This window comes from Dendrobates tinctorius, unplaced genomic scaffold (genome assembly GCF_039654945.1).
Source record: "Dendrobates tinctorius isolate UK_male_01 unplaced genomic scaffold, ASM3965494v1 ptg000193l, whole genome shotgun sequence".
Lineage (NCBI taxonomy): Eukaryota > Metazoa > Chordata > Amphibia > Anura > Dendrobatidae > Dendrobates > Dendrobates tinctorius.
The window spans coordinates 1,595,797-1,618,783 of NW_027361860.1; the positions used below are offsets into that span (position 1 = coordinate 1,595,797).

General features: G+C 43.6%; 1 long non-coding RNA gene and 1 pseudogene across 1 annotated transcript in view; both read right to left on the minus strand.

Annotated features, from left to right (window-relative positions):
* LOC141055990 (uncharacterized) overlaps positions 1-22,987 on the minus strand; it is a 303,731-nt gene that overhangs the window by 249,080 nt on the left and 31,664 nt on the right. The window lies entirely within an intron of this gene.
* LOC141056001 (bifunctional phosphoribosylaminoimidazole carboxylase/phosphoribosylaminoimidazole succinocarboxamide synthetase pseudogene) lies at positions 7,947-10,701 on the minus strand (annotated as a pseudogene).

Here is a 22,987-nt window from a genome sequence, read left to right on the forward strand (position 1 = left end):
AAATATTTTCTGGCGTACATGATGATTTTTTAACCCCTGAATCTTAAAAGCTAGGGGTCGTCTTGTATGCCAGAAGTTCTCTTATAGGGCAGGTGCGGAGCAATCTGCAGTCATTGTGTATGGTGGTGGTGGGAAGATGGGGGAGGGAGTGGTCCCGATGACAAGGTGAGGGGGCGCCTCACCAGGAAAGTACAAGTATCCCCATTGTCTCATTATGGCAGCGGTGCTCTGTGCAGCACTCTGCTAGGGTGGTGGCTCTGTAGCAAAGGGGGCTTCGCTGGCATTTTGTCAGAGCCCAGAGGCCCCTGAAGCTCCACTGGCGTGATGCAGTGGTCTCCAGGATAATGGCCACTGGGGCGGTGCATGCTCAGATTTAGATCTTGCCCCGAGATCTCGGGAGACTAGATTTGAATCTGAGCATGCGCCATCCCCAGGCAAATCCACAATGTGTGCATATACCCTTATTGTAAAATCTGACACTGACCATACACCAATGACACAGATACCATTTTTTCAAGTACGTGTTTAAACATGGACATATGAATAAGGCCTTTGTCAGAGACTGGGCAGTAATAGAATAAAATCAATATAGTAATCCTACAATGTCTGCTTAACATGTTATGGGGAGAGTTTATAGTTCAGTTAGTACATAGACACCATACTTGTTCTTAACCAGTCAATATTTTGTCCACAACACTGCAGTGTCAAAAGAGGAAGACAGCGAGACAGGCAGCCACATCGCATCAGAGAGCTCTTGACCTCGAGACAGAAGATCCTCAGATCCTGGTATTGTGACGTAATAATACCAATGAATAAATAATGTTCTTATTAAAAACGGAACCTGTCACGTTGTTTTGTCGCTATAAGATGCGTCCACTGCCTTTAGGGGCTTATCTACAGCATTCTGTAAAGCTGTAGATACAAAGAACAAGTTATATTATACTCACCCAGGGGCGGTCTCGTCTGATGGGTGTCACAGGTCTAGGTCCAGCGCCTCCATTCTACATGCGATGTCGTTATCCTCCTTGCTTTGTGCTGCGCTCTTGTGCTGGCGTACTGATCTGCCCTGTTGAGGGCAGAGCAAAGTACTGTAGTGCACAGGAGCTGGTAAAGGTCAGAGGCAAAGCACCTGCGCACTGCAGGACTGTAATAATGTGCAGGTACTGATGATGTCACCACAGATCAGAGACAGCCCAATGGTTAAAGGGTTTATTTACAGGGGATAAATTCTCCATGCAGGGAGGAGCAGCTTGCCACTGCAGTCACCAGGGCTACACACAGACACTGTCTCTGCACTGTCAGGGGCAAAATCTCCTCTGGTCATGAAGGCTCCAGAGTCCACATACTCAACCACAGCTCTCACCATTGCTCTTCTCTCAGCCTCTGTGCTCTGACTGGGAGTCCTCTCTCTGGGAGTGTGGTGCTGCAAGCTGTAGATTGTAAGCTTGCGAGCAGGGACCTCACTCCTAATGTCACTGTTTGAATTGTCTTAACTTGAATTTATTGTCTGTACATGTCCCCGCTTAATTGTAAAGTGCTGCGGAATAAATAACAACAACAACAATAATAATAATATTATTATTATTAGCTTTCCCCCTGGCACGTTCTGCTTTCATGCCCTCTGCCTGCACACCTTCCGGTCCAGTCCCCCTTCCTGTTCCTCTAACCATAGCAGTTACATGGGCCAGTATGTCTAGAGCAGAAAGCCTCCCCCCCAGCAAACCTGCTATCTGGCCACGTGGTTCTGAATAAGGAGCAGTGAAGGTAACCTCCTTTGGGCTCTTCTTACTCTGCCCTCAACAGTGCAGATCAGTACACCTGCGCAGTAGCATGACAAATCAAGGAAAATGACATCGCATGAAGATGGGAGGTGCCGGACCTGCGCACCCATCGGACCAGGACCGCCCCTGGGTGAGTATAATAAAACATGTTTTTCTTATCTTTCAGGTCAGATCCGGGGCTTATCAAGAGCATTCTAGAATGCTGTAGATAAGCAATGTGTTGTAGTGACCACTGTGTCCGCTAGGGGGCGCTGTGTGGGTGTCCCAGGACGGGCCTACAGTCATATTCATTGTGGTAATGGGTATAGGATGCTGAAGGATTGTTATGCATCTCAAGGTGGGTGGCCTTGAGATAAAGGCTTGCTTATGTGCTGGTTAGCAGAGCTGATCTGTCATTCCAAGGTGTCAGGGAGAAGTGTTGTGCGTTCATTCTCTGGTTCACCAGTTGTGAGCTCCTTCCAGACTCCCTCTGGTGGTAACAGAAGGTAGTGAGGCTGATTTAATCAGTGGAGATCTGCCACCTGAGAATGAGGATGACGATTGGACCGCTGGAGTCTCAGATTTTATTTAAGACAGCCGACGCCCTATTCAGTTGCTGGTGATTCCTTCTGCTTGTCAGGTCTTGGTTCTCAGCTCTGTTCCAGTCAGCTCAAGCTATGTTTCTCTGTTAATGTTCACACTTGATTTTGATGGTCTATTCAATTTGTGGTCAGCCAGCCCCGGTTTGGGCTGTGCTGAATTTCCACTCTTATTTATCTGTATTTGCCAATTTGCTTTTTGTCCCTCATTAGAATGGCCTCTTTTTGCTCTGTCTCAGAATATTTCAGAGTGCTGATATAGTGGGAGAAGTCTAGTGACTTCAGGGTTATTTTTGCTATCAGAAGTATTGGACATTATTTTTGTAGGGTTTTTTGCAGATTGCAGACAGTGTGTTTCCTTTCCTCTCCTTTCTAGTTAGTTTGGGCCCCATCACTTGCTCAGCCTATTTTCCTGCCTGTGTTGGTGTTTTCATCTTGTTTCACCGTCAATACATGTGGGGGCTGTCTAATCCTTTGGGGTCTGCTCTGGGGCAGTTAGTTTTCCCTTTTCTTGCTTTAGGCTTTAGGCCTCCGGCCATGCCGAGGCGTCTAGGTTTATCGTAGGCACGCTCCACGGCTGCTGCTAGTTGTGTGGTAGGATCAGGGATCTGCAATCTGCATAGTTACCAAACTCTCTGGCTTTTCTGGGCTTAGCTTGGTTTCTTTTATTCTCCTCAGTGACCCATTCATAACAGAGAAGCCTTCAGATGATTGATGAGATGGGCGGGATCAATCATGTACAAATCCACCCAGGGGTGTGTTTAAGAGTGTCACAAAGTATATGTGCATGAATGCTTGAAGGACCTGTGATGAGTTCATAGCCATGTGACCCGCTGGGTGTGGCTATGGACCATATAAGGTAACCAGAGTAGGTCACATGGGAGAGAGCATGGATCTGATTGAGCCATGTGGAAGGTCCCAGCAGGCCTAGGTGGAGGAAGGTTTGCTACCTTCCTAAAGACCACGTGGTGAGGCTGCTGACCCGGTGAGGCCTGGGTATATTGGCTGTATGCGTGGAGGGATAAGCCTCCTGTGTTTGCTGAGGCTCCAGGACTGAGCCTGAAACAATGGACACTTATACTTGCTTTCGCCTGAGCTAAAGGCTATTCCTTATGTTATGTGCTGGGTTATGGAGCAATAAACCCTATGAACTTTTAATGGAGCGTGCCTCCTGATTGACTCCGGTGGCTCCTGAGCGAGTTAAATCCCTACAGCACCGAAAGGCAGTGGCCACAGCTAATAGTGGCAAAACGAGGTGACAGGTTCCTTTTTACTCCACACGCTTTAAATGCATCACTGTCCCCATTCGGGCACACAATCTAAATATCCTATTAGTAGGTCTTTGTGTGGGTTTCCTATCACACTCCAAACACTGAGAGAACAAACTCTGCACATCTGTCATCCTCTGTGGGATTTGAACCCAAATCCTATAAAGTTGTTGCGCTGATCACCGAGCGCCTATATACAGTGGTAAGCACTAAGCCACCGTTACAGTGCTAGCCATAGAGCCACTGTGCTACCGTAATAGCTATACAAGAATGTTTTTGCTGGCAGCATTGTGTATTAGCTCTGTGGACATCATATGCACTAAACATCTGTTTAATTGATTTGAGGAATATTGATATCCTATCCTTACAATAGGCAATCAATATTGACATCACTGATCAGTTGACTGAAGGAGTTGTATAGTTTCATGGAATAAGCACTGCTATTTTACCATACTTATACACTATGTTCCAATGTATTTATTTAAAGGCAGTCTGCAGGATTGAACCCCCTCCAAGCATTATATATGTTCATGTGTGGCGCACCTGAGGCTTCAGTCGCCACAGAGGTACTGCACCTTCTCCTAAGGTGTAGTGCCCCACCATCCAGGTAGGCTGGGAACTCCTTTCTGCATTCCAACACCTGCACCCCACACACAGGATAGTTCAGCAGGGACCCATCCATGCTTTATGCTGGATTGGTCAAAGGGTGCCTTTTGTGGTCCCTGGCTTCATAACACGAGAGGTGCTGGGGAGGCGGGTGGAGTTAGATATAAAAAAAGAGTGGGAAGAGTGAAAGTTAGTGGTTAGTTGGTTAGAGGAGAGGGAAGATGGGTGTCTGAGGGACATGCTGCAGCAGGTCACAGTGATCTGGGCTGCTGGCACAAGAAATACCAGAGAAAGACTGATCTGGTTGATAACCTAACCTTCCATAAGAGAGAGAGAACAGATCGGAACGAAGGAGAACAGAAGAACGGTGGGAAGCAGGTTGAGAAAGAACACTTCCAGTCCAGAGTGCACAGAGGCCGGGGCCCAGTCCCCGAGGTTAATTGGATCTTTATGTCCGGCAACAGACACCAGAGGAGTAGTGAGCCGCTAACGCCTTGCTCCCATCATAGACTTGGGACACAACACCAACTAAATAGAGAGCCGGGATGCAGTGAGGAGTCCCCAAAGCAGGCTACAGCTGTCTGTCATACAAGTAAAGACTAGGAACACCTAGAGAGGCATTCCAGGGTAACAAAGTACTGGAGTGCTATGCAACTAAAGGCGCATTGGAGGAGTCGTTCAGTAAGGTACATGTTGGCAGAGTGTTGAAGGGAGAATCCTATCCTGCCTGGAGGTTGGCTGGAACCCTGACCTGGAGAACACAGTACAGAGGCAGGCAGTTGTGTGAACTGCAAACAGTGAGTAAAGCTTTGGAACCGTATACTGGTGTCCTCCAGTTTTTCCCACACCACTACACCTGGGTACCAGCATCCATACCATTCTGTGCCTCTTCTCATCCAATGCACCTACACTGCCCTGGGACTACAGCTCCACCTGTGGGGAGCTTTACCATCTCTGCTGCACCACACCATCAGTCCCAGCAGATCTGTATGCAGCGTTGGCTTACCATCTTACTTGCCAAACACCACGGGTGGTGTCATGAACTATTCATATAAACTTTACCACCATTAACATCACCACCATTGATATTGGGTGCCCAGGGCCATGGACCAGGTCACCACTGCTGTGACATTCCCGCCTTGACACCGGCCCGGTACAGAGTACCACGCTGCCCTGGGTGTGCGAGGGCGACCCACATGTAGCTCTTTTAAAGACAAACTCAGTTAACACCTTTGTATGGTCAGCCCCTTTCTCCCTTTATTCAGTAATCATCATTTCATTTAATATATAGATTATGCCTAACGACTGTGGTGGATCTTAACCTTCTATCACTCAAGCTCTATTTCCCACAGAGTGCTACCTGCTTTTGCTTCACTGACAGCCTCTATGAGGTTTTTCATTCTGGAAAAAAGAGCTGCAAGTTGATCAGGAAGAGGTGGCACCGAGCAGGTATAGAGCTAGAGCAACAAATCTACTCACTCATTTGAATACGTATGCAAACCGTTCTCAGATGAATAGACTGAATGTGTAAAGATATTGCTGGAAGTATCTTTGAAAGAGCTACATGGGCATATACACATAGATCCGGCCTCATTCATTACCTAGCAGCTTTTTTTTCAGTTGCTACAAGTACCGCATTTGCTGGATCACGGCAAAAACCCAAGTGTCGCACATGTCTGCAAGTCCCATAGGGAATGAATGAGGCTGAATGCAGTGCTGCCACAAGTGATCTGTTACATGGCAAATGTAGAAAAACTACCAGATCTGCTGCTTAATGCAAAAATCACTGATTTGACAGTAGCCCAAGTCACTGACGACAGGGTCTGCATTACTCATGCTCACCAATGGGGGAAGCAGCACTAAATGTGCCTAGGGCAGCACAAACAATACAGCCCTGGCAGGAAGATGTGTGTAAGGGTAAATCAATTTATTTACTTTGTTCTATGTTCAGCTAAGCAAATCCTTAACACAATGTTTATTCAATAGCTATTGGAAACATACCTCAAATTTATCTGACCAACTCAGCTGAAGAATTCAAAGATGGTTAACCATTTTTTGTGACGTTAAAAGGACAACCCATTACACATTCTAGCAAGGACTTGAAAAAGCTCCATGAGAAGTGAGTGAACAGTAGGAAACGTTGAAAAGACATGTCCAGCTTCTAGGTGCAGTTACTAATTTATTGCCGTTTCAATACATAATCCAGTATATCACAGCAAACAGACGCCTCTTGCCAGCCTGTGTGTTTTGACTCTTATGAAGTCTTAGTCCAAGAGGCAAAATGCATAGGATGGCAGTAGGGGTCTGTGTGTTGCACTATTGCATATATTGAAACAGCAAATGCTCAACTGCACCAAGAAGCTGGACCTGACTTTTCTACTTACAATTGTACACCAAGAGGTGGCGATTGCCTGTGCTTCTGGTCAGGATGGTCTGAATTGGGAATTGAGGATTAGTACTGAGGACAATGACATGTGGCTTGAATAGTAGGAATTGTATGCTTACTTGTGTGGTAGTCACTAGCACTAACGTATTTTCTCTCTAGATTTCATCAACCTTTGGTGAGTGCAAAAGAGGCAAGAGCGATTTTACCAAATGGCACAAGAAAACCTTTGAAGATCGAGAACTTGCTGAAACTTACATCAACCATACCCATCAGCAAGAAGGAATTTCCCATCTGAAGTTGAATATTGGGAGAAAGAGGAGAAAGCACAAAATAAGTTTCACCTCCAGGCATAGGCAGCCCTGCCACCCATTTTTATAGGAGTGGAGATAAGCAATGATGCATTATGGAAGATGTTTATTCAATTAGTTTTAGTTATCACTACCATTGAGAGTGTAAGTTAACTAACTTGTCTGTCTAGTTCCACAGATCTACAGCGATTAAGAGGAGAAAGTAGCCATAAGAAAGAAGACCAAGAAGATGAAGTGGAAGAAGGAATCAATCCAGGAGAGCAACTTGATAAAGATGATTCAAGAAGCTTCTTGAACACTACCCAATTAGAGTAAAAGAGCCCTTCTCATCACTAACCATGGAGGTGAGCACAGAACAGAATTTGAAATTCAGAATTATACTTCATGCAGCACTATGGGAACACCCCCCATCTTCTACTAATGGCTGCACCATACACAAGAAGCATTTTCTACCATCTCCCTTTTGTCTCCACTTCCTCAAGTGACATTTCCCAAGTGAATGCATTTGTCTTGGTTGAAAGCAATGCTAAATTTGAGAAAAACAACCAAAACACTAGTTGTGAACATAGTCCAAGTGGTGGAAGAACATTTCTGTTTTGGGTTATTTATTTTGTCTTCCATACAAATTACCATGAAAAGGATGTTCCTTAACATATTTCCCAGGAAAATCCATTTCAGTTTCATTTTTGTATGTTTTATTGTGTGCCTGTAAAAATGGCATAGGACTGACATTGTTCATAGCTGTGACCTGGGAGTCTGAAATGCTTCCAGGGGTATTCCCCATGATTATACCATGTAATTTGAACACTGTTCCTAATGATTTCAGATTTATTTTTAGGCCCCAAAATCACCCGAGGGGGGTTGGGGTGGGAGGTCGTGGCACAAGTGCTTACTTTTCCCCATAGACTTACATTGAGCTCATTACACGGGTTTATCGGGTATTCCAATTTGCTGGATCCAACCAATGAGTACCCGAGCTTTTTAGTGCTCGCCCATCACTAGGGCTTATCTGAATACCATTAGCGGTTTCCAAATAGCTGCATCGGAAACCTGGAGAGCTCCCATTTATCAGTGGTTAGGCGCCGCAGCTGCATGTGTTGCGGCTGTGTGACAGTCACATCACATGCCTGGAGAGACCAACACAAACAGGCAGTCTCATCAGGTCCTTTGTGATCAGACATGTCCCTCAGTTCATGTGGGATGCCATAATTAGCAAAGATTGCTTAATCTTTTCACAGTGAACTAGGTCAGAAATTTACCTCATCAACAACAATCCATTCTTGGCTATGACTAGGTCACCAGTAACTCCACTTTGTCTGCAACCCACTCAGCTTCTTTTGACTTTTTGTGGCAAGTCTGTTCATCCTTCTGCTGGGTCTGATCACCTGAGGGCCATAGATGCCAAGAGTCATTATCAATCACATCAGCAAAGACCATTTCTTTTTTGGTCACATCCACACCAAACTCAATCTTCATATTCACTTGGGTGCAGTCTTGTGCTGACCATGTTTTTTCCAGAATTTCAAAGACTGCCACTGTGGAATGGTTCATGATATCCATGTCTGCCTGGCCAATCACAAGGCCAGCACAGTTTAGTTGCAATCAGCTGATCTTCAGACCATTGAGAGTCTTTATTGGCATCATCCTTGAAAGACAGCTATATGTTATGAATGAGTCACAGAGGAGGAAAAAACAAAAACAAGCCAAGCCACAGAAAACCAGAGAGGTTGGTAGCTTAGCGGGTTGCATCCCCCTCATCCTAGCCACACAACTAGCAGTAGCAGTGGAGCGTACCTACGATGATCCTAGATGCCTCGTCACAGCCGGAGACCTAAATAAGCCTAATGCAAGAAAAGGGGAAATCTAAACTGCCCCAGAGGAAACCCTAAAACAAGAGACAGCCCCCAAACATGTATTGTTGGTAAGACAAGATGAAAACACAAACACAGATAGAAAAATAGGCTGAGCAAATGATGGGGCCCACACCAACTAGAAAGGACAGGAAAGGAAAGATGCTGTCTGCAATCACGTACAAAACCCTGCCAAAAAATGTCCAGCACTTTCTGATAACAAAAACCCTGAAGTCGCTAGACTTCAATTTCCTATATCAGCACTCTGGTCTTTTTGCTCTGTCTTCAGAATATACCAATCTGATCAGGGACAAAAAGCAAACTGGCATAAACAGACATAAGAATGTAAATTCAGCACAGCCCCAGCAGGGGCTGGCTGACCACAAAAACTGAGTAAACCAGACCAAATCTCATGTGAAGAAATAGAGCACACTTAGCTTGAGAACGCAGGAACAGAACTGGAAACCAGAACCTCAGGGCAGGAAAAAAAAAATCACCAGCACAAAATTAGGGAGTCGGCTGACTTAAATCCAGTCAGAGACTCCTGATGTCCACTGTTATGAATGAGTCACCGAAGGAGGAAAAAACAAAAATACAAGCTAAGTCCAGAAAACCGGAGAGGTTGGTAGCTATCAGATTGCAGACCCCTGATCCTATCCACAACTAACAGTAGCTGTGGGGGGTTCCTACGATGCCCTAGACCCCTCAATCACAGCCGGAGAACAAAATAGGCCTAAAGAAAGAAAGGGGAAATCTAAACTGCCCCAGAGCAGACCCCAAAGCAATAGGCAGCCCCCAACATATAATGACGGTGAAGCAAGATGAAAACACTAACAGATAGAAAGATAGGTTGAGCAAACGATGGGGCCCAAGCTAACTAAAAAGGACAGGATAGAAAAGCTGCTGTCTGCAATCCGTAAAAAACCCTACCAAAAAGTGTCCCAACCGTCTGATAGGCAAAACAGGCCCTGAAGTCGCTAGGACTTCAAAAAGACTATCAGCAGTCATGTAAATTCTGAAGACAGAGTAAAGAGACAAACTGATCAGAGACAAAAATGGAACTCAGCACACCCCTGACCAGGGATGGCTGAACTCCAAAAAACAAGGTAAACAAAACAAAACTAATAAGTTCAATAGCAGAGCAAAAACTTCTTTGGGAAGCAGGAATCAGACTGGTCTCCACAAATCCAGCGGAGAAATCACCAGCAACTCAGAAGGGCGTCAGCTGCCTTACATCCAGTCAGAATTTCCTGTTACCCAGTCATCTACCAGATCAGGTGTTTGGTAATCAGCCTCACTACCTTCCTTCACCAGAAGAGGGAGTTCATCAGACAGACATCGACGGTGAAGGGGAAAATGAACTCACAACAGTCCACTCACAGTCCTCCTCCTCATGTGGCAGGTCTCTGCCATTTAGAACAGATTCATTACCTACTGCCACCACTAGAGGGAGCTCAAATGGAGAACTCACGACTCCTCTGTCAACACAGCCAGCTCCACCACCCTCACCAGAAGCCAGAGGTAAACCAGAAAATGAGTTCACATCAGCTATACTTTAGGAGGATAAAATGTATATCCTTCTGGTACCCCCAGGATTTCTATTCAGGAATGAACTGGTGGCTATTCTCCTGCACATCCACTCTATAGGGATCATCTCACAGAGTGGCAATGAACCACATGCACAGTACTTAGCCACAAATGCTATTTTGATACCAGATTCTTGTAGCAGTTTGAATATGCAGCTGGTGGTCTTATTGGAGATGGATGCTTTCCTCTCAATGTGGTCCTTCCTGGCTGCATTGCCCGCTGTGATCTGGTCCTTGGACTGCATGAGGACAAAGCCAGGGTAATTGAGGAGCTCATACAGCTAGTAAGTTTTACCTTCATGCAGCTTCTTGCCCAGTCTCAACTCATGTGTGTCCATGATCATCTATGTCTATGTTAATCTATTACACTGAAGGTCACTTGTCTGACCAAAACCTTTACTACTGTGTACTACTCCTGGAATAAATTGTCACCATAATACCAAGCTGAGTGCCATTTTTTACTAGATTATGTGCCAACTTGTCAACTCAGACTAAGGCCTCTTTCACACATCAGTATTTCATCAGTATTAGCATGCCAAAACCAGGAATGTCTCCAAAATAAGGAACAGGAGGAGTCAGTCTTTCAATTATATTTTTTTCTCGGTAAGTTCCATTCCTGGCTTTGACATACAAACACTGATGCAAAATACTGACCAAACACTGATGTGTGAATGAGCCTGAACTTGGCAGTTGATGAAGAATTGGTAATAGATGCAGGACAGCCAACAGCTTTAATTTATGATAAAAACAGAACCTGAATCTTGAGACAGAAGTCTACAGTCCTGATTGTGTGATGCTTTATGCATTGATCAATCTTGCGTCAGAAGTGGAAATTTTCTAAGACTCCTTGGAATTACAACCATTATGGACATCCATGACATGTCACTGAATACTGCGATACTAAATCTTTCCAATGGGAGCACTGCAGAACAAAGGAACACTCAGGCCATGTGCACACAATGCATTTTCCAGAAGATCCGCAGCGGATTTTACCGGACAGAAACGCTGCAAAGCCGCCAAGTGATTTACAGTACAATGTAAGGCTAAGTGCACACGGTGATTTTCTTCCAACGGATTTTTTCCGCACAGATTTTAAGAAATCCGCAGGTCAAATGACCTGCATTTTTTCTGCGGATTTCTTCCATTTTTATTGCGGTTTTCCACTGCAGATTTGGAGAATGGAGCAGGTGGAAAACTGCACAAAAGTAGTGACATGCTGTTTTCTTTGGACCGCAGAAAAAACGCAGCGTGTGCACAGCGGTTTTTTTTTTAAATTGATTTACATTGTACTGTAATCACTTTGCGGATCTGCAGCGTTTCTGCCCGGTAAAATCTGCTGCGGATCCGCAGGTAAAATGCATCGTGTGCACATAGCCTAAATCAATTAAAAATAAATTTTATTTCTATAGCGCCGACATATTCCGCAGCACTTTACATTTCAGAGGGGACTTGTATAGTAGACATTACAGCATAATAATCACAGATCATAACCGATACCAAGAGGAATGAGGGCCCTGCTCGCAAGCTTACAGTCTATGAGGGATAAAAGGGGAGACACGAAAGGTGGGTGGTAACTGAAAAAAAAAAAAAAAAAACCCGCTGTGCACACGCTGTGGTTTTTTCCATGCGGTTTGTGTGGTCCAAAAAAAAATGCAGCATGTCACTTCCATAACTCCATTTCCTCCTTTCGAACTAATGACAGGAAGAAAAATACAATTTTTCCACATGAACCATTTTTGTCCACACCTCAAACAGATGCTGTTGCAAGGTCCAAATGGTTGCAGTAGTTGCAGGAAAGCTTGAAAGCCATACTTCCACATGCTGCATCAAGAACACAGAATGGAGACGACATATGAATCTACATTCATGAAAGGGGCTCTAGTGAGGATTAAACTGTCAGGAAGAATGGACCTTGGGAAAGTAACTGGGAAGGTCCCTTTGAGATTGAAACCATGGGACAAGTTATGATTCTTGTGCAACAAGCATCTAATGTGGTTTAAATTACCCACAGACAATAAAGTGTGGGTACATGTTGATCAATGCAAGTTGTATATTGCAGAATGATACTGCATTTTAGGAAGAAATAGATTCATATAAGGGCTGGAATATGAAACATCCTGTCCTTGATGGATTTGATTCAACACCAATCCTACAGGAGAAGACATTTCTCAGGAAAAGCTGTTTGATGGGAATCACATTTCTGTTACTCTATACTATTTCAACTGATCTATGCAGAAGATCTTTTACATCATGGAATAAATACTAGTGAAGTGAATGAACCTGGCCAAAAACTCTACATTCACAAAGTCCAAGAGGATCTAGTCTGCAATACCTAATAGATGAAGACATACCAGACAATTCAGCAGATATTACTGGAAACATTTGCATGGGTTATGGTGTAAAATGCTGTATTGTGCTACACTTCATTCATGACACTGGCATAATATTACATGCTACCACAGGACCCAAGACTAAGTTCACACAGTTACAAGAGATTACATACACACTAATAAGACAGGCACATGGGAATGCAGTCCTACAGACGTGTTTTACTGGAATATAGAAATAAGAGATTAAGAGGAATCTGTGTGGTCAGGTGATATTACAAATGATGTGATCACAAAAGGGAAAGTTGCAACACCCAAAACAGATATGTGGTTAAGGACACAATTTTGGGAAAATTTTGGATTCTTCATTACTTTCCATTACAGAAGGAGATGAAGATTGGGTAAAAACATGGAACTTCCAGATAACCAGTAGCTGTAGTGTGGCGCCCCTGAGGCTCAGTCGCCAGAGGTACTGCACCTTCTTTTAAGGTGTAGTGCTCCACCATCCAGGTAAGGTGGGAACTCCTTTCCACACTCGCACCCCACACAACAGGGTAGTTCTGCACAACCACATTGCAGCTCAGTGCTTAGAGAGTAGCAGGGCACCTCTGGTGGTTCCCTGCTAGGAACACTGGATGTGCTGGGAGGTGGGTGGAGTTAAGATACATAAAAGAGGGAAAGTGTAGGATTAAAGGTTCAGTCTGACAGAGGGACAGTGAGGAAGGAAGCAACTCAGGAGGAGTGGGGATCCCTGGAAAAGGGATGGAGGAAGGAGTGCTGCATCTGCCTCAGTGATCTGAGCCAGCTGGCACGGGAAAGAAACAGAAGGAGAAAGACGTAGAACTGCAACCTAAGCTTCCATTAGAAAGAACAGTGCGGAACGAAGGAGTAGGAGTACAGAGAGGAGACGTGGGTTGGAAGAGGAACCCTGCCTATTAGTTTCTCAGCGGAAGGCCAGGTCCCGCTCCCCGAGGTTGTATGGACACTTATGGTTCTGCAGCAGACACCGGTGGAGTAGTTGGCTGTAAATTCACTACTCCCATCTAAGACTTGGGGCACAACAGCAACTGAATAGAGAGCCAGGACTCTGGAGAAAGGAGTCCCCGATAGAGGCTACAGCTGTCTGCCATGCGAGTAGAGTTGTTAGGAACATCTGACAGTAGGAACTTCAGAGTACCACGGTACTGGAGATCTTCACACTTAAAGGCGCTATAGAGGAGTCGTTCAGGAAAGGTACATGTTGGCGGAGTGTTGGAGAGGATCTTTCTATCTGGCCTGGAGGTTGGCAGAGTCTGACCCCGAGGACATGGCCCGGAGGCAGGCATCCTTGTGTACCGCAGACCGAGTAAAGCCTTGGAACTACAAGCCTCGGTGTCCTCCATTCATTCTTGTGCCAACCCTCTCAGCACCACTACATCTGGGTACCATCCTTTACACTGCCTGCACCTTCCCATTACAGCTACACTGCCCTGGGACATCAGCCCTGCCTGTGGAGGGCTATACCATCACTGCTGCATCCCAACATCTGTCCCAGAGGATCTGCCTGCAGCGTCGGCTTAACACCTCCATTGCCGAGCACCACAGGTGGCGTCACGAACTGTTGCATTTCACTAACTTCATATACCGCCATTGACTTGGGCTCCCAGGGCCACGGTCTGGGTAACCGCTGCTGTGACACGTTCCCCTGACACTGGTCTGGTACCGAGTGCCCCGCAGCACTGGGAGGGTGACCCAGTAGTCTTTACAGTAACAAATACTAAGGCTCCAGAAGTAAGGATTACACCACATTTTTGTACTTATTCAGTTGTAGTGATACCAAATAGGGTAATTTTATTTCTTATTGGGTAAAATTTGGAGATTCAAATAAATTTTTAATAAATCTTGAATAATCCCTGCAGTTAGAAGGTATATGATGATCTGATTCCGCAGACATGCCAGATCTAGACAATGGTGATGCCAGATGCTGTGCTTTAACCTTCAGAGATGTGGACAACACAAAACCCTATTGACCTGTGCAGTTTTGACTTCTGTAAAGAGCTTGGTGAGGGAGGATTTGGACAAGTGTTGATTTATCCTCAGTGTTCCCCAATGTATCCTGCACCAGATACACCGGAGGGACATACATATTCATTGTAGTGATCCATTACACAGATTCATATAATATATGGCAGTTCTGATCTGTTGTGATTTTTACCTCAGGTCATCTTGGCATCACACCCAGTCAGTGAGGAACTCATGGCTGTAAAATTAATAGCAAATAATAAATGTAAAGAGGAAAAGGTGTACAGTGAATTAGAAATCCTGAAAATGGCCACCGGGTGCCGTTATTTGATCTGTCCTTGGTCTGAGTTGACATTAGAAATATACCAGAAGGTTTTCAGTGATGTGTGCGTGGCATCTACTACTATGGAGCCGAGTTCCTGGGCATTATTAGGACTTCATTAGCAATGGTATAGTATATCTCTTTGCAGTATGGGCTTTTTATGGTGTTTGCTACAGCCATTGTGTCTGGAGATTACTCTATTGTAGAGCTCATATTTGGGCATTTACTATAACAAAGCACTGCATATTATATATCTTTTTTATGTAACCATATGTTAATTGTATGTTTATATGCCATGCTGCATGCATATATAGTCCTGATAAAGGCCTTTGCGGTGTGTCCTCTTCATGGCAATCTTGCTGCCATTTCACGCTGGTTTTAGTGATTTTTTTCAATAAAGTATATACCTTGTTTATTATATTGTGGGATTTCTTTTTTCCTACTATGTGATGTGGGATTTGTTGTGTATCATTGGTTGAAGTGCCCTATTTATCTTAATTGGACTATTGTTGTTATATTAGTGTTTGCTGTTTTTTAACAGATTGTCCAGCAATGGATTTTTTGGCCAAGGAACAGACTTGACGTTCTAAAGCTGTGAATTTATATAAGGAAGATGCTGTGTACGTTTCCCAGGATGCCTCTACGTCTAATAAGGAACTCATGCTCAAATATAAAAATGCCCTTCATAAAAAGACTAAGACCTGGTGGAATCGAGCAGCTTTGGAAAATTATTTGGGTAAAAAAATTATCCCCAGGGGATTGAGGGTTCAGCTTTACCCTACTTTTGATTTGAATAATGATGATTTAATTACCAGATGGGTGAGTACGGCATCTAATTGTTCGCTGGACTTTATTAAAATCATCATAGAACACAATACTTTATCCCTTAAAGTGCTGGATGATGATTTGGAGGGTATTTATAAAACATTAACAAGTAGTATGACCAAGGATTCCCTTGAAGTATGGCTCAAGGATTTGGGCATAGAAGTGGATAAATGGGAGGATGAAGTCAGTAAAGGGAAACTCAAAAAAATTTCTAAGGGATACTAAAGATTATGACATGAATAAAGTATACCGTTGGCAGCATAAGAAGTCTGATGGTGGTTCTACACAGATCTCAGGAAGTTTCTGATGCATCTAGTGCATCAGGCAGTGAAAGCAGTAGGTCCTATAATGGAGCAATAACAGAGGGATTTCCAGTTAAGAAGTGGAGCAAAACAATAATATCCAGAGATGTTTAATAGGATACAAAGATCTAGGAAATCCAGGGATCATTTGAAGGTGATTAATTTATCTTCACACCCCTTAACATCAATACAAATTGAGCTCTTAGAAAAAGGTCTTACCTTTTCTCCTACCTCTCATTTAGATGCCTTTACTGCCATAAAGGATCTCCACCTTTTTGCTCGCAAGATTATTTTAAAGAAATTACATTTCAAACCCAAAGATGGGAGCCAATTGCTCTTGAATACGGTTGAGGAAAATGAAGCCACACAGGTTTTGGAATCTCTTTTGGAGGAAAATACATTGAAGGAGGTGAGTACTGTCCCCTCTGGTCTTTTTGTTAAGTCTCGGACTTTCCCCTCACTAAGTGTATCCCCTACGGTTGAAGTATTTACCCAGATGGTCACATGGGATATCGAAAATTTGGCACATAAATCAATATAATAAGGATAATTTATCTACTGAGGAACGTTTGGCTTTGAAGGACTTACAGATGTTGAATGATGTGGTTATCAAGCCCGCTGATAAAGGGGGTAACTTAGTTGTATGGCCAACTGAGATGTACGAACGTCAAGCTATGAAATTGCTTGATGATAAATCTTATCAGAGGTTAACGTATAACCCCTTATGTTCCTTCCAACAGACCTTAATTTCTATTTTTGAAAAGGCGTTCTGTGATGGGTTAGTCTCTAAAGCATTTCTGGAGAAGATTCGGGATTTCCAACCTAGACTGGCAACATTCTATCTCATCCCGAAGGTACACAAGAATCCTTTGGATCCCCCAGGACGACCAATTATGGCCGGAAATGGGAGTATCTGAGGTTGTCTCCGATGTGGTAGATTTTTTGAAACCTATTGTCTCTACCCTTCCATCTTTCATTAGGGATACGAATCAGGCTTTACAATGTATAGACCAGGTACAACTGGAGGAAAATATGGTTCTTGTAACTGCAGATGTGGAAGCTCTTTATACCTCAATAAGGCACAAAGATGGTTTGGCGGCCACATCCTGGTTTCTACGCTCGAGCAATATTGATGGACATCTGGTGGATCTCATCTTAATCCTATTGGAATTTGTTCTGACCCATTAAAAGTAAACACATTATGTAAAAATCTACCGCCAATTACAAGGTACAGCTATGGGGGCTTCATGTGCCCCCTCCTACGCTAACCTTTTTTTGGGAGCGTGGGAACGGGACATTCATGGGAGATAATTTTGAAGAAATGGGAAAAGTACAAAATTGGATGAGATATCGATGATATTCTCTGTGTGGGAGGGTATGGATGTGGACTTGGTAAAGTTGTTTCACAAATTAAATAATGATATTAATGTGAAACTTACATTTAAAACAGGCAGGTCTTTGGAATTTTTGGATATTTGGATTGAGGCATCATCGGATGGAATACTCCACACGGATATATTCAGAAAACCTACTGCCACCAACTCCTATTTGATGGCTGATTCTTCCCATCCAGCAAGTACCATCTGTGGTATCCCCATTGGCCAATTTCTAAAGGGCAAAGAGAATCTGTTCGGATCCCTTTCTATTTGAAAAACAAAGTCAGGAGCTCACCATGAGATTTAAGGACAGAGGATATAGCCGCAGAATGATCCAGAGAGGGTATAAAAGAGCTTCAACCACTCCTAGGAATGAACTACTGTTTGGTGGGAAAAGGAAATTGATAGAAGATAATACACAGGTACGTTTCATATCAAGATTCAATGGCCAGTGGCATTATGTGCAGGAGATTATCCTACGACATTGGAACATCTTATTAATTGATCCTATCTTAAAACAGATCTTACCGGAGACACCTCAATGTGTGGCTCGGCGTTCAGCCAATTTTAAGGACCTTTTGGTCCATAGTCATTATGATGCCGGTAAAATTATAAAAAAAATGGGAAAGTAGCTAATCCAGGGTTTTTTCCATGTGGCCTGTGTAAGGCGTATTTAAATCTCACCAAGCGTAAAACCTTCAAAAATGCTGATGGATCCAGGGTTTTCCATATTTGGAAACATCTTACATGCACATCCAAGGGGGTAATATACCATGCGGAATGCCCTTGCGGGAAAGTATATGTGGGGCTCACCACAAGAGAATTTATACTGCGAGTAAGAGAACATGTTCTCGATATTGAAAAAGCGGCCACGGTAGAAGATATCACTTCTTTAAAAAGCATACCAAGACATTTTAAGGTATATCATGATTGTAATCCTCGGGGGTTATGTTTGAAGGCGATTGATCAATGGGATTTGGGCTTCAGAGGAGGAAACTTAAGTAAGGCTCTAGCCCAATTGGAATGCCGGTGGATTTACCGCTTAGGTACCCTTAGTCCTATGGGCTTGAATGAGAGTATGAGTTTCTTCTTTTTGTAGAGGTATTTCCTTTTTATGGCGGGTGTTTTGTGTTTTTCTTGATCTGATTTTAATTATTCCTTTTTAAGTTTTATTTATGCCTTCTAGAGTTTTCCTGTGAGTATTACGTCGGGGTCGTCTTTGGATGCAAGCATGGAGTTGCATGAAGAAGCCTTAATCGTTATCGTATATATTGCCTTATCCTGTATTTGTCTCTCGTACCAGTGTCGGTGCATATGTCCAATGTTGCATGTTTGTTATTGTTATGTATCCTTCACATTAGCTGTAATTTAAGAGTATAGTCTTGTTACTTGAGTGTAGCACTGTCACTTTGGAGCTCCTTATTTGGAGAATAACCCATTCCCCCTTTATGGCCCTGTTGGGTCCTTTTATAGTGCTTATCCTTAAAAATCTAAGGACTATCACTCCATTTGTCTTCTACATACACTTATGATTGTGAATTGATGGTGACTTACCATATCTATTATTCATGTCACCTGATGTTTTTATATTAATATGAAGAATCTTCACATTACCTTTTTGTCACTTTTTTTGTTATAGGTTCTTTCCCTCTTTTTGAGTGTAATTAAATATATAGATAGGAACGTATTCATCTGGGGTTTTTTCTGTGTTCCATCTGCTTACTAGAGATATACCACTGATTTGGAGGCTCCCCTATTCCTTTTTTCCTTTATCTATATCCTCATGTTTATGTGTTTCACGATGGGTATATGAGCGGTTTCGTTTATGGCTTCATTCTCTTTGTGCCGAGGTAATCGGTGGTGCGCATGCGCATCCTCTTTCACTCCGATGTTTCCAATGACGCTCACACACTGACGCGCAGCCCTTATGGCTGCCGCGTCATTGAGCGCTGGCAGGAAGCAGACGTGGGGTGAGGGGCGGGTGCGCATGACGCCGACTATATCAATAGACCCCGCCCCTTACAAATGCCGTCTCTCTATGATTGGCCATTTGCGATTTAAAAACATAGTTACCCTGCCGATAGATCCGCCCCTGGAAGAAGCAGGCGGTGAAACGCGCGTCGGGGTGTGGGGACACCGCTCTGCCACAGGTAGATATATTTTTTTACTCTGCTCCTTTACCCGGTTTATTATATACCGGTTCCATTAGATGGCTACTATGGAGCCGAGTTCCTGGGCATTATTAGGACTTCATTAGCGATGGTATGGTATCTCTCTTTGCAGTATGGGCTTCTTATGGTGTTTGCTACAGCCATTGTGTCTGGGGATTACTCTATTGTAGAGCTCATATTTGGGCATTTACTATAACAAAGCACTGCATAATATATCTTTATGTAACCATAAGTTAATTGCATGTTTATATGCCATGCTGCATGCATGCATATATAGCCCTGATAAAGGCCTTTGCGGTGTGTCCTCTTCATGGCAATCTTGCTGCTATTTCACGCTGGTTTTAGTGATTTTTTTCAATAAAGTATATACCTTGTTTATTATATTGTGGGATCTCTTCTTTTTCCTACTATGTGATGTGGGATTTGTTGTGTATCATTGGTTGAAGTGCCCCATTTATCTTAATTGGACTATTGTTAAACTTTTTTGTAACTTGCTGTAGAGATTACTTTAGTGAGAACATCAGGTCTTATGGTCAGCGTTTTTGCACAGTATGTTTTCTGTTGTATATTATCTTGATTGCCAAACTTGGGATATACATTTTACCATTATCACCTCTGGGCTTGTTCTTTATAGTTTATGGAACAGCTTGAGTTTATGATCATGTGTTGCTTTCTGGGTTTTGTATTAAGTCTTGAGACAGAAGCCTGAATGCCAATCATTGAGTCATACAGAAATCACACTGCTTCCTTGGATCCAATGTGAAAATTCTAAGACTTCATAGAGGGACATGGTGCCACGATCATTCTAACCAGATCCTGGTGATGGAACCTTCTGAGAAGTCCATGATTATGGAAACAGAAGCAGCTTTAACTAGCTAGTATTGCATGAAACCTGTATTTTAATCTGAAAGTTTTGCAGATAATTGACAATCCACAGAAGACTCCAATGCTAAGGAGGTCTGTCCACAAGTTCATACAAACATATGACTTGTTCTGCCATCTTAATACTGTAAGCATCATTGACCTGTTCACAGGATCCTTTTATGCCAAGTTCACATGTGCAATATTCAGCCATTTGAAACAAGTATTCATTTTAATGTATCCATAAGAAATAGAAGAAATTAAAAGGAGATGGTTACATTTTAATCTAGCTTTTGAAGAAATCTACATTATACCTACTTCTTTCTAATCGCTCTCCCAACAACCTGTGACACTTGTCTACATTTCATAGGCTTTCTTTGGGATTCTTTTGCAATGACCACATGAGTCCAGAAGGGAGACCAGGAAGTGCAATTGACAAACATGGATCCACTCATCTTCCAGGATGACATGAGAAGGGTACACCACCATGTTTCAGGAGAATCATCTGCACCCAGAGAATTCTTAACGTGTTGATGTCAATTGCCAGTTTAGATGACATGTGACAAATCACTATGGACCTAGCAACAGGTCATCCACGCAGACCAAACTCCTTTTCTTTACTCCGCCCTGTTCAAGGGATCTTAAAAAGGACCACAATCTGAATAGTGGTATCACCTAGCGGACCTGAGCAGCCACTTCAGCTCATCCCACTTGCAGACTACATGCCTTTCATGGACTGTCTCTGGGATTGTCTGAAAAGCACATGTCAGGAACACAAAGAGCAGGGTCATTTTTCTCAATTTAAGTTGTCAAGGAGGCCACCAGCTCAATCCAGTTGCAGACCACCCTTTCTCCAGACTCTGCACTCTCCCCAAAATGACCACTCAGGGTTGTAAGTGAAAGCAGAACATTCGAAGAGGAGGACTCAAGCCACAGACATCTGTAACATCTGAGTCATCTTCCTGTCCCAAGTGGGCCTTTCCAGCTCAGCCTCAGTATTTGGCTAGTTAGAGCTTCCCTCCCTCCAGATAGTTGGGGTCTTCCCTGACAATGAAGACCCTTGAAATGGGTTGCAAGTCTACATTATTGCACCAAAATATTGCAGAGTAGTTTTGTTGCCTGAAATGGTTAAGCAATTTACCTACTAATATCCCATTATCACCAATAGGAATCCACAGAACATTGCACGTTAAATATAATCGTAAAAATATATTTCATCTAAATGTTAGAGCAAATAGTAAATCTAACTATAGTTTATTCTGCAGCAGAAAATCCAAATCATCCAGTGTCATTAGTAACAGCCTTCAGTATAAAGAACAAGGAGACTTGGAGGTGATTTGGCCCCACAGATCCTTGACCTCAATGTCAGTCTGTGTGATCACATGAAGAGACAGGATTTGCACAAGCCTCATACACTGAAGATCTGCAGGTAGTTTTCTAAGATGTTTGGAAAGACCTGCCTGACAAATGCCATCAAACACTGTGCGCAAACAAGTACCTAGAACTGGTGATGGCAGAGATTGGTCTCCAAATACTGATGCAATCAAGATTTCTCTTTTGTTCATTCATTTTTATAATAAATGGTTAAGAAATCATGAACACCAGTGTTTTTGGAGGCATTTTTCCCCCACAACACCTGAAGCCAAGGGTGGTGAAACGTGTCAAGGTGCTTGTCAGCTCCCCATCTTGTGTCTCTGGTGTCCATTACTACTGGCTGGAGCACACACCGCAGTGGCAATGTTTGCTCCCAGATGGTCCCAGAGAGTGAATGGCAGCAGCAGCAGCACTGGCAATGTTTGCTCCCAGTCCCAGATAGAGTGAGTGGGGTGGGAGTGTAGTAATACATCTCTGCCTCTGGTCTTAGCTGGACATTATATATTATAGATTTTCCTGGACTGTACATTGTATATTATAGATCTACTACCTGAGCATTATATATTATAGATCGTCTGTCCCTGGACATCATATATAAGATCTCCCTGACATTATACCATATTTTCTGGCGTACAAGATGATTTTTTAACCCATGAAAATCTTTTAAGCTAGGGGTCGTCTTGTATGCCAGATGTCATCTTATAGGGCAGGTGCGGAGCAATCTGCGGTCATTGTTTGTGGTGGTGGGAAGATGGAGGAGGGAGTGGTACCGATGACAAGTTGAGGGGGCGCCTCACCAGGAAGGTGCAAGTAAAGTATCCCCATTACCTCATTATGGCAGCGGTGCTCTGTGTAGCTCTCTGCTAGGGTGGTGGCTCTGTAGCAAAGGGGGCTTCGCTGGCATTTTGTCAGAGCCCGGAGTCCTCTGAAGCTCCACTGGAGCGATGCGGTGGCCTCCAGGAAAATGGCCACTGGGGCGGTGCATGCTCAGATTTAGATCTTGCCCCGAGATCTCGGGAGACTAGATCTGAATCGGAGCATGCGCCATCCCCAGGCAAATCCACA